This window comes from Asparagus officinalis, chromosome 3, assembly GCF_001876935.1.
Source record: "Asparagus officinalis chromosome 3, Aspof.V1, whole genome shotgun sequence".
In the NCBI taxonomy this organism is placed as follows: Eukaryota; Viridiplantae; Streptophyta; class Magnoliopsida; order Asparagales; family Asparagaceae; genus Asparagus; species Asparagus officinalis.
In genome coordinates this window covers 101,259,691-101,271,935 of record NC_033796.1, presented here as the reverse complement: position 1 = coordinate 101,271,935, position 12,245 = coordinate 101,259,691, and positions in this window count along the sequence as shown.

The following is a 12,245-nucleotide window of genomic DNA, read 5'->3' as shown; positions in this document are numbered from 1 at the left end:
ACGAAGACTTTACTTATCAGCGATGCTTTATATCCGTGACGGAATCTCGTCAGCGTTGTTCCGTCACAAATGTCTATATAACCGTCGGCGATAGTGTTATCGGCCGACCTGGAATAAACATCGCTGACGGAGAAGGCCGTCAGCGAGTTGTATAAATGTTTATTTAACCGAGCCTCTCGTGTTTCTACACAGTTAAAAAACCCTAATTTCGGCCGCCGCCTCTCAGCTCTGACTTCCCCGCCGGCCTCGCCCTCGCCATCAATGTCGTCCGCTTTCTCCCTCCACTCCACGCCCTCGCCATCACCTCCCCAGAACCCCAGCTCGACTTCCGCCGCACACCCCTCGCATACCCCTCCGCACCCCACTCGACTTCCCGCCGCCGCCTCGCCTATCACCCCTCACCGAACCCCACTCGACTTCTCACGCCCCCTCGCCATCACCTCCCGCTATTCCTCTCCGACTCCACCGCCCACGCGCCGAGGCCCCGAACCCCAGTCTCCACTTCGTAGCTCGTAGCTCACGGTGACATACTATTTTCTAGCAAGTAATTTTTATCTTTTAAAATTTGTTGGTTCTACTGATATGTGATAAATTTAGAATTTTAAATTTATTTGATTGTTATAAATTTCAGAAGTCGTTAAGCTTAATTTCATGTTTGCTTTAAGAAAATATTACAAGAAATACGAGAATCCATTACATTAGGTAAAATTTCTATTAATTATAAGAGTTTTCGTCTATCATTTAAGCATCTGTCACAAGGTTGTAAGAACAAGTATTTTTTGGATTTTATCCAAAACCAAACTAAAAAAAGAACTATTGGGTCATCATCAACTATATGAAAAGGATACATGCATACTGTTGGTAATATATAATGCATGTGTTAATTTGTGTAAACGTCCATAATCATTAAAGTCAAATTTTATTTTATTTTCTGAGGGTACTTGAGTATTTGATTACTAACTAGTATTGTTTGTAAAAAAATATAAGTGAATTTTATTTTTTTAGTTTCTCAGAAGATTATTATTATCTTTCCTAATATGAAGATCAAAATAAGGGGGGTTTTCTGATATTTTGAAAATTAAGGCGGGTTATCTGATAATAGTCCCAAAGTTAATGAGGATTTACTGATATTTAGCCTTTATCTTAACTGAAAATTTTGATTAGTTAGATATATCGAGATTGTATTGTGTTATATATCATAATTTTATGAATCAGAAGTCGTTACCCCTAGTTTCCCGTCTAATATTGTTGGATGCGAATCTCTTCTGATATAAACTCACGCAATTCTAGTTGGATGTGAAAATACTTTTTACATCTAAAGATTATGTTAGGAGCATGATCTACATGCAATAATTATTATATCTGTCCGGGGAGGATTCCCCTTCTCGTACATGTTAGGAATACAGTAGTGTATCGTCTATCTTTGTATACTTTATGCATTTTTATTCCTACAAAATTTCGATAACACGTACCGCATTGTTCTCCGTGTACAATAAGTGTATGTTGTTTTGCGTATCGATCTATAGTCAATCTATTATCGATGATTGATACGCATTATAACATCCGCACAGTGTACTCGAAGAATAGCGGGTAGGTGCTGCCGAAATTTTTAAGAAATAAAAACGCATAAAGTATATAAAGGTAGTTGTAGACACTACTATATTCCTAATGGGATAGGTCCATTTCCTATGACAGTCGTTAAAGTCTCTTATTGAAAATATGAGCGTTAGATTTTACTCCCACATAATTTATGTTATGGTAATTTTCCCTCCGAGATTATTATAATTTGAATTTCCTTGATGTCTTGAAGATAGTTAATATCACAAAATCATTAATTTGATGCGTTACTAATAAATATTCACATTACCTAATTATGCTTAATATCATACAGATGAGGATAGCTCCTGACAAATCATGGATTGATATTCCTCGTATTGATAGATAGAGGGATAGTCGATATAAAGATGGAATAAATCAATTCATACAGTACGCCTTGGCAGACCCACAGAAGTTAAATAGTGATGTCTTGTATTGTCCCTGCTGTTGGTATAAAAATAGGGCGTTGGTGGATAAAAGTGATTTACAGAAACACTTAATATCAGGATTTCATGAGGAGTACAAATATTGGACGTTTCATGGGGAAGGATGTCTTGAAGAAATAGAACTGATGGCGGATACCGGTACGTCCGGTGGGAGAATAGATGATACGAGAATAGATGATACACATACGATGCTCGCGGATATGTTAACAGTTCCTAATATAGATCAAGTTGAAGATGCCGAGGATGCTGATGAGTCAGGAAATCCTGGAGGCGTGACTGATCATGCGGAGCTGGCGCAAATAATAAAATTAATAGACGACAATGAAAATGATCTGTATAAGGGTTGCACCGAGTTCACTAGGTTATCATTTATGTTGCGTCTTTTGCATATAAAGTCTCTTAGCGGAATGGCAGATAAATATTTTAATATGTTGCTTGTGTTGTTGAGAAAAGTCATTCTAAATGGAAAAGAGAGCATACCAGAAAATTATGATAACGCAAAGAAGATTGTTTTCGTTATAGGACTTGATTACAATAAAATCGACGCATGCCCTAATGATTATATCCTCTACTATAAGGATAACAAAGATCTTAAGGAGTGTCCAATTTGTGGAGTATCACGGTGGGTACAACGCAAAAATTATTCAACACATGGGACAGCAAGGTCTATGCTTAAGCAAAAGAAGATTCCAGCAAAGGTCCTTCGTCATTTTCCCTTAATACCAAGGTTAAAACGGTTGTATATGAATAAAGACACTGCTAAGCAAATGAGGTGGCACATGGAAGAACGTATTGATGATGGTAAAATCAGACATCCGACCGATGCAGAGGCGTGGAAGCATGTGGATAGAACTTTTCCTTGGTTTGCGAATGAGTGCAGGAATGTTAGACTAGGTTTGTCTAGCGACAGATTCAATCCATTTGGGATAATGAGTTCCGGTTGGTCTATATGGCATGTTCTATTAACGCCTTACAACTTACCACTTTGGCTTTGCATGAAACAACCGTATATGATACTTTCATTATTGATACCGGGCAAGCATGCACCATGCAATGACATAGATGTGTTTTTATAACCGCTAATTGATGAGTTAAAACAACTTTGGACTGAAAGGGTTATGACATATGATACTCATGCAAAGCAGTCTTTCAGACTACGTGCTATTTTACTAAGGACAATTAATGATTTTTCAGCCTATACGAATCTTTCAGGTTGGTCTACAAAGGGAACATATGCGTGTCCAGTGTGTGGTCCAGAATTCAAAGGTATTTATCTGCAGCATAGTCGAAAGTTTTGTTATTGGTTTAACAGAATGTGGTTTAACATAAAACACAAGTACAGAACAAAAAAATGGAGCAAGTTTTTTGATGGTACTGTTGAGAAGAGAGATGCTCCGCGTCCATTAGGTGGAGATCAGATTGTACATTTGCTTGAAAGGTTCCCTACTGTCAGGTTTGGAAAGAAGCGCTATTCGAAAGAAGATTTACTTGGAGTAAGGAACTTGCGTATTAACAAAAGGATACCAAAACGAAAGAGACAAGCACAAGTGGTGAGTGATGGGGCTGAAGTTGTAAAATTGCCTTCAGGATGGATAAAATTCAGTATTTTTTTTCAACTCCCCTATTGGAAAGAGCTAAAAATATGTCACAACTTGGACGTTATGCACATTAAAAAAAATATTTGTGATAATCTTTTGTCCACACTGTTGCAAGATGCTAATAAATCAAAGGATGATCTACGAGCTCGTCAAGATCTAACTGCATTAAATATTAGAGAGGATCTGCAGCCAAAAATTATCGAAAATTATAGATTAGAGTTGCCTGCGTCTCGTATTACGATGTCGAAAGTTAAAATGCAAATATTTTGTCAAGTCCTCAAATCAATAAAGTTACCAGAGGGTTACTCCGCAAACATATCGAACAATGTCCAGGTGCAAGAAAGGAAAATATTAGGGCTTAAAACTCATGATTATTACGTGCTTCTTCATCAATTGCTACATGTGGCACTACGCAGTACTATGCAGAATAAAAAAACTGTGAAGGTTATTATTGATTTTTGTGGATTTTTTAGAAAGCTTTGTTCTAAAGTTATAGACGCTCGTGACTTTGAGAAACTTGGAGAAAATATTTCGGAAACAATGTGTGAAATGGAGATGCTCTTTCCTCCATCTTTTTTCACAATAATGGTTCATCTTACACAACATCTCGCGGAGGAGGCTGCAATAGCAGGACCAGTCCATTATCGTTGGATGTATCCAATAGAGAGGTTAGTATTTAGAAAAATTTAATCGTTACCTATCAATATTTATATCTATTAAATGTCAATATCTTTACATCTATATATGATTAATTATCATTTTTTAGATATTTGGGTTCAATTAAGCGTCAATTGCGTAATAGAGCTCGACCAGAAGGTTCAATACCTGAAAGTTACGTGAGAACCGAGTGTCTCTTATTTGACTCTCGTTATATGAGAGGGGAACAAACTAAACTTCAAGCACCTGTTGATAATAAGGATAACAAAGTTCTCTATCCTCGCGGCCTGAACAAAAATTATTCTAACATATTGTTAGATCAAGCGCATACATATGTAGTAAATAATCTTGAAATCTTCTCGCAGTACCGGAGGTAAAATATCTAAAAAGAGTTTGAATACCATTTAATCTTTAATTTTTATTTTGACAATAATAAATAAATTTATGCACTTTAATAGGCAACATCAGGAAAAACTTAAGAATGAAGTTACCGGTAGTACAACTGTACATGACATTAAAGAAAGGCATATGAAGGAATTCCCTGCTTGGTTGAATAATGAAGTAAGTATTGTTAAATTTAGCGATCTTTAATTTTTATCTTGAAAAAAACTTAGAAATTATTGATTTAATAGTTTTCTTATTTTTCATATTTAGATCCAGGAACAACTTGTCCTTAATAATCAAATATCAGAAGAAGTAAAGGTTCACGCAAAGCGGCCTTACTATGCCGTAAATCAATATGGTGGGTATCATGTTAACGATTATAAATTTCACACAATGGAGGTTGATGATACGAAGGTCACCCAGAATAGTGGTGTCATGGCTACCTTCTCACGGGAATGTTTCTCAAACAGAAGAAATCAGAATCCAGTTGAAAATAATATAACATATTATGGAAGGTGGGAAGATGTGATGGAGATATTCTACGGCTATGGTGGTCCAAATGAACATAAATACATGATGTTCATGATTCGTTGGTGTTTTGCAAAGCCTCAAAAGGATCCCTTTGGATTTACAATTGTCAATCTCGATAAAAAAATTAATAGTGATGAAAAATTCATGTTTGCATCTCAGGTGGGATAATGTTTCTATGTGAAAGATCCTACGGTTAAAGACGAGTGGGTTGTCTTGTACAAGGATTCTAGGGCTTATATTCAACCTTCTACCAATAAAGATGATGACGAGAGCTATATAAACAACTTCAATGAGCCAAATGCGGTGATCGATGAATTCTCGTACCCTCAAAATGTAGTGTTTGATACGGATGCTCCAACAACTCGGACAGACATTCCAAATATTATCACAAACATTAATAGGAGCTAAACAACAAGAATTTGTAATCGGGTCTTCATGTATCTTTTTTTTAGTTTACAAATTGTATATTCAGATTTTGGACAATATAAATTGTATATAAATATGTAATATTTTATTTTGTATATTTAGCTTGCAGAGATGCCTACAAACTTGATGTGAAATGAAAATTTTTGTAACACAGTAATATATCTTGTTTTTATTTTTGCCAAGCCAAATTGCATCTATATTATATTAATTCCTATGTTTATTCAACTTGCAGATGTCTAAAAACATAAACAGGAGGTTATTCGAAGCCAACCCCAGTCAAGACCAATCCACCGAGGAAGAGCCACCGAGTTCAGGAGAGATGTCAGGTATAACTTAGTTTAACTTTAAGTATTTTTTATTCATAATATATGCACAATGATAATGATAATTTATTTTTTTTATTTTTTTTAGGTGAGGGCGAGGAAGAGCCGACTCCCGTTATATTATATGTAGATCCTCCAGTGCTACTTCGAGCATATATTCCCGGGATTGAGCGCGGGCCTTTGCCAGCATGTGTAGAGGGATACAGACTCAAGCAAACAGAAAAATACATGCTTGCCAAAAAACGATTGGATGAATGGGGGCCACAGATTGATGAGATCTTATCTGATGTAAAAAATAAAATCAGACAAAGATTTGGTGAGTTTGATCAAAATTTTTTGAGTATTTGATAATAATAAATTAAATTCTAAGAGCTTAAGATTGATTAAATAATACTGTTGATATATTTATTATTTTTTTATTTGTTGCAGGAGAAAAACTTTTCAAGAAAAAAGGACGTCAGGGAAGTGACTTTAAAAAAAAAGTTATTAACGGATGGTTTTCGTGCAATTGTAAGATGGGGACATAATGGGATTCCAACCGGGCAATGAGCTAATAACTTTAGCTCATATCTTGGATGCTTGATACGGAGGAGTGATAATGTGAATCTTTATTACGAGGCTGAGGAGCAGCCCTTTCATGTCCTGGAGAATATATATCAAAATTGTTAGGTAAATTACTCTATTTAGATTAATTATTTTACAATTCTGTCAATTGTCCATGCTTAACTATATGTTAATATTTAGAGATATTTCAACATCGAAGACAATCTCGTAGGGTGGGAATTTTTATTTGGATACATGGGAAAGTTCAAGCATTCTCTTCGGGAGTGGAGACATGAGATAAAGAAGAAATGCTATGATTGTTTCAGTCACAACTGGGAGAGGATATACAAGCGAGATAAGAGAGTTGAGCCTGAGCATTTAGCTGCACTTAATTATAGTATTGTGGGGCCAAGAGGAGCACCAGGTAAATATGTATAGTAGTTAATTAGATTCAAGTTATTTGTCTGAAACTAGTGATACATTTCATTGTATATTATAGCTTGTACTAAAATTCTTTGTTCATATTGAAGAAAAAATGTCAGAGAAATCAACTAAATCGATGGAAGAAAGATTATGATCATCATACGGGGACTACTTCATTTGCCCAGATTGAGGATTAATTTTGTAGGACAACGGTATAAAGTCTTTTAATCTTCTATATATATTCTCTCCTCTTTCTAGAATATTTGATAAATAAAACTAATAAATAATTTTATAAATCTCAGAACGCTCCCTTTATCCCGCTGTCAGAACTGCACAGAAGGACGATGGTTCAATTTAAGAAGGGGTAGGGACGATGAGAATAAGAAACAAAAACTAGAATTGGCCAAGAAAATGCAGGTTATCTAATTTAATATTAATTAAAATTATTGAATTATCTTAGCTCTTATTAGCCTGTTCTTTTGTTGGGAATTTACTGCTTGCACTCTTCTTCTCATTTCAGAGGTGGTAATATTGAGACAATGCTAATGCACTCTGTGAATAGCTTATGTATATATCTGAGCTCCAATTGGGATCCAATATTGTTTGAAGCTAGTAGGTCATAGTTATGATCATGAGGACATGTCCACTAATAAGATACATAATTGTCCTATATATGTTGTACACAACATGCGGACATGCAATGACTTATAGAAAATACACACGATATGCACATGTATATTATGACACGGCTTCAATAGAAGTGTCCATGCACCAATACGCTCAATATTTCTGAGAAATACATGAATGACCATGAGCAAGGCAACGTGATGGTTAACTAGTGTTTTTTGTTACATCACAAAATTGGAAAGATGTAATAGAAACTATGCTCCACATAGCTAGAAGTTTGATGATCATTCCTATTATTTGACAGTACCCTGTAATGCACACATGTAGAGAATAACTTCAATCAAATTGGAGGTTTACAAGTAGCTGACTGAGATTTTGAACCATACATGCTTCCTACACTTGAACCCGCTCTGAAATGTTAGATCAACTTCACTAATATGATCGCTCCGCGTATCGATTAGAAAGTACAGTCAAACTTTTCATCTATTTAATGGTTATGCAAGCTCTGGTATCCTATTTGTTGCCCCCATAAAATGGTAGAGGAAGGCAAGTACTGCAAGAAAAATGGTAACCACAAACAATATCAATAAATAATGACAGTAAAAAACCTCGTGCATATGACATTAAAAAATCTGGGCATAATCATAAGCATTCTTACTGTGCAGCTTAATATCATACAGATGCAGCATTATTACTTAATATTATTTAATTATCTTAGCTCTTATTAGCATGTTCTTGTGTTGGGAATTTACTGTTTGTACTCTTCTTCTCATTTCAGACTGTCCCAAAAATTTGAAATGACATACATTCCAAATATAATCCAATTTTTTAAATTGAACTTCTAATATTACTTAATATCTTAGCTCTTATTAGCCTGCTCTTAAATTCATTGTTTTGTCTTTTAGGAAGCTCTGGAAAACACATATGCTGAGGTTGTTGCACAGAGCCAGGAGCCCCTGACTAGAGAGCATAATTATAATGTGAGCCATTTAGTTTGTGGACTTCCCAAAAAAGAGAGGACCAGGTGGATGGGAGTTGGAGCTCAGAGGGTGTGTACCCCATTCTAGCCTTCGTCGATTTCAACACCATCGACTATGCCCTCGGGGCCCTCTTACATGCCGCAAGAGGATTGCACTCAGCAGGCGATGCAGCTTGTTTCCTCTGTGATGAATCTATTAGATGGTCAGATTCCCGAGGAGATGTGGGAGGATATTCAAGAGGAGCTTATGCAAGTGATCCATCCTACTGCTACTTTTGCGATGGTTTCCCGGCAAATAATGAAATCTTGTAGAAGGCGGGTTCCTACTCGGGTGCAAAGCCAGATTATGAACTTTTTGGCCTCTAAAAAGGCATTTACTAGTAGTGGAGAGAGTAGCAGACATGTATACATATTATATATGTAAAATATGATTACACACAATATTATTTGATTCTAAATTTAAATTATTTTGTTGTTAGAGTGGAAATGATGCTATTGGGAGCACGAGTCGTGGGGGGGGAGCCGCCAGTGGCAACGCAGACGATGTCATGGATAGGGCGAATGATCTATCTTAGTGAGTTATATCCTAAACTCGTGTTTGTATATTGGACATCTTTATATTGAAGATATATGCTTGTATGGTTTGTTGTGCAAATTTTTGTGGATTTAGAACGTATCGTGAAAATTGAATGAATGCGAAATGTTTGTGAAATTTGGATTGTACGTATTTCGAATGTTTGTGAAAATTATTCTGTTGCAAGATATTTGTGAAATTTGGATTGTACATATTTTGAATATTTGTGAAACTTGAATGGATGCGAGATGTTTGTGAAATTTGGAATGTTTGTGAATATTTGTGAAACTTGGAATGTTTGTGAAATTTGTATGTACAGGGAATATTTGTATGTACAGGGAATTGATTGTGTAATCAGTAATATTTTTTTTAGCTGATAATAAGCATCGCTGACGGGAAAACCGTCAGCGACGTTCAACACTGACGGATTTGCCGTCAGTGATGGTAAAAACATCGCTGACAGCACGCCGTCGGCGATATTTATCGCTGACGGCATGCCGTCAGAGATACATATCGCCGACGATGAAATTAACATCGCCGACGGCACGCCGTCGGCGATATTTATCGCTGACGGCTAGCCGTCAGAGATACATATCGCCGACGGCGTGCCATCGGCGATGTTAATTTAGTAGTTGACGAATAGTCGTCAGCGATAAAGATCGCTGACGGCTAACCCGTCAGCGATGTGTAAAGTATCGCTAACGGGAATGCCGTCAGCGATGTCCCATTATCACTGACTGCTTCTGCCGTCAACGTATTGCCGTCAGTAAAATACATTACTGACGGCTCCCCATCAGTAATAACTCTTTTCTGACGGGACTATTGTTGACGGCTTATCCTTAACGGCCGACGGTCAAGGATAAATATCGCCGACGGGAAATTAGGCATTCTTGACAGGATTCCCCGTCAAGGATACCTGGTTTTCCACTAGTGACCCTAGTTCCCCTTGGTTCACCCCCTAATGGTATAAAATTTGTTACCCCCCAAATTGGGGTGTAACTAAGGGGAAGAGAACTTCCTTCTCTTCCCTTCCATTCTCTCACCTAGTTTCCCTTAACTTCCCTTAACCCCATTGAAATCCAAACACACCATTAAGCAATTGGTGCTCTTAGGCTCTTTGAGTGATGATGTGTGTGATAGATTCTTAGAGCTCTTGAGTTATCAATATTCTCATGGTTCCTTGAGAGATGTAGAATGTGCGAGGGTTTTTAAGTTTATCCACGCAAAACTTATATCACTTGTATTGACTATATTGATTTGTGAAGATAGTGGATTGTCTTAGTGAGGAAACCATGGATGTAGGCATGTTCAGCCAAACTTCGCAAAAACTCATTGGGTTATTTTGGTGCTTGCACTCTCTTCTTGCTACGTGGTGCTTGTTTGCTCCAATAATCACCAATAGTGATATGAGAGCTAAGATTGTGTCGGAGTTTAAGAAAAGGGTGGAGCACAGTAAAGGGAGCAATATGTCAAGCATGAAGGAAGGGTCATTTGCAACGCTATTATCCAAAATTGAAGGATGAAGATATCATTGCATGAAGCATTTGCAGCCTTAGAAGTGCTGACCTTGATGGAGATGGCTAACAGTGAGAAAAAGCTCCAAGCATGCTATGGTGAGCAGACAATGCGTGTGAGGAAGAGACTGGCAAGTCATGCAATAGATAGCATTGTAGCAAGGGATTGCATTGAGGAGAGAACATGCGAAATGATAGGCCAGTGACATGATGATGGCAAGAGGTTACAGATGGTGGTGTGGTGACCCCTGAAGACCAGCTGCGGTGATTGGTAACAGAGGGCAATCGTAGGGTAGTTCACCAATTCTGGAGGAGGAGCGATGATCAATAGAGAAGTGATGATGAGCAACAGTGCATAGTCAGTATTAGCGATAGTTGATGACATTGAGGTGTTCGATGTTTAGTTTGAGAAATGATATGTTATAATTCTCCTCAAATCTCAAAATGAAGTAGATGAATGCTTGTGGGCCATGGAAGTTTGAAGGGTGCATTGCCTTGGAAGCTTGAAAATTTCTCTTAGAGATCACCAAGAGTATAAATTGGTCATTAAAAATAGTAAAGGAGAAAGGCTATAAAAAGAGATGTGTTAGTGTTGAGAAAGTCATCCTCTTGGTGAGAGGGATAATTTTCTTAAACCTCTTGAACGATTGATGTTCTCGGGTTCTTTGAGTGATATTGCATGTGATGGCTTCTTGGAGCTCTTGAGTAATCAATGTTCTCAGATTCCTTGAGAGATGTAAGATGTGTAAGGTTTACATGTTTATCTATGTAAAACTTGTATAACTTGTATTGATTGTATTAGTTTATGAAAATAGTGGACTATCCTAGTGTGGGAACCATGAATGTAGACATTTTTAGCGGCAAAATGGCTAGATTGGTATATTTTTTAGAGGCTTGGTGACATGTTGATATATTTTCTTTTAGTTTTGTCAGATTAGTATAAATTTTTAACTTCGGCGCCATATAGGCCTTAAATTTGGCCGGAGTTACTATTCCGACCAGGGCTGATGGATTTTTTTGCAAAAAACCCCCTCATCAAATACAATTTCCTGCTCCTAAACCCCCCCTTCTCCCTCCTCCTCATCCTCTTCAACCTCCCCCTCTCCCTCCTCCTCATCCTCTTCCTCCTCCTCATCCTCTTCAACCTCCCCCGCGAAGTCAGCTCCCGCGAAGTCAGCTCCTCGCCGCCGGCAAAGACCATCAATCCCTCGGTTAGGAGCAGAAAATTATGAATTCGTTACTATATTCACGAAAAAAGCGTAAACTTCAGGTCCCACAATCCAAAAAATATGCATGTGCCAAGTTTTTTTTAACAAAAACGTCTTGAGAATTGATATACGGAAACCAATAACCAAATCAAATCTGACCATTTGTATTTCAGCAACATAACACATTATAGTTTCGTAATTTAATGATGCAAATGCACATACCTGTTTGTACTAGGCAAATGCAAAATTCAATGTCTTCAGAGCAAACTTTATGTTATCATAATTTAAATATGCAAATGCTGGCACAAGCTTTGGCACCAGATGGAAATCAAAATTGATAACCTTGAAAGACAAAGTGGTTACTCAAGCGAAGTGATTAGTGCAGTTTCAGGAATACTAGTGTTAAAACAAGAAAC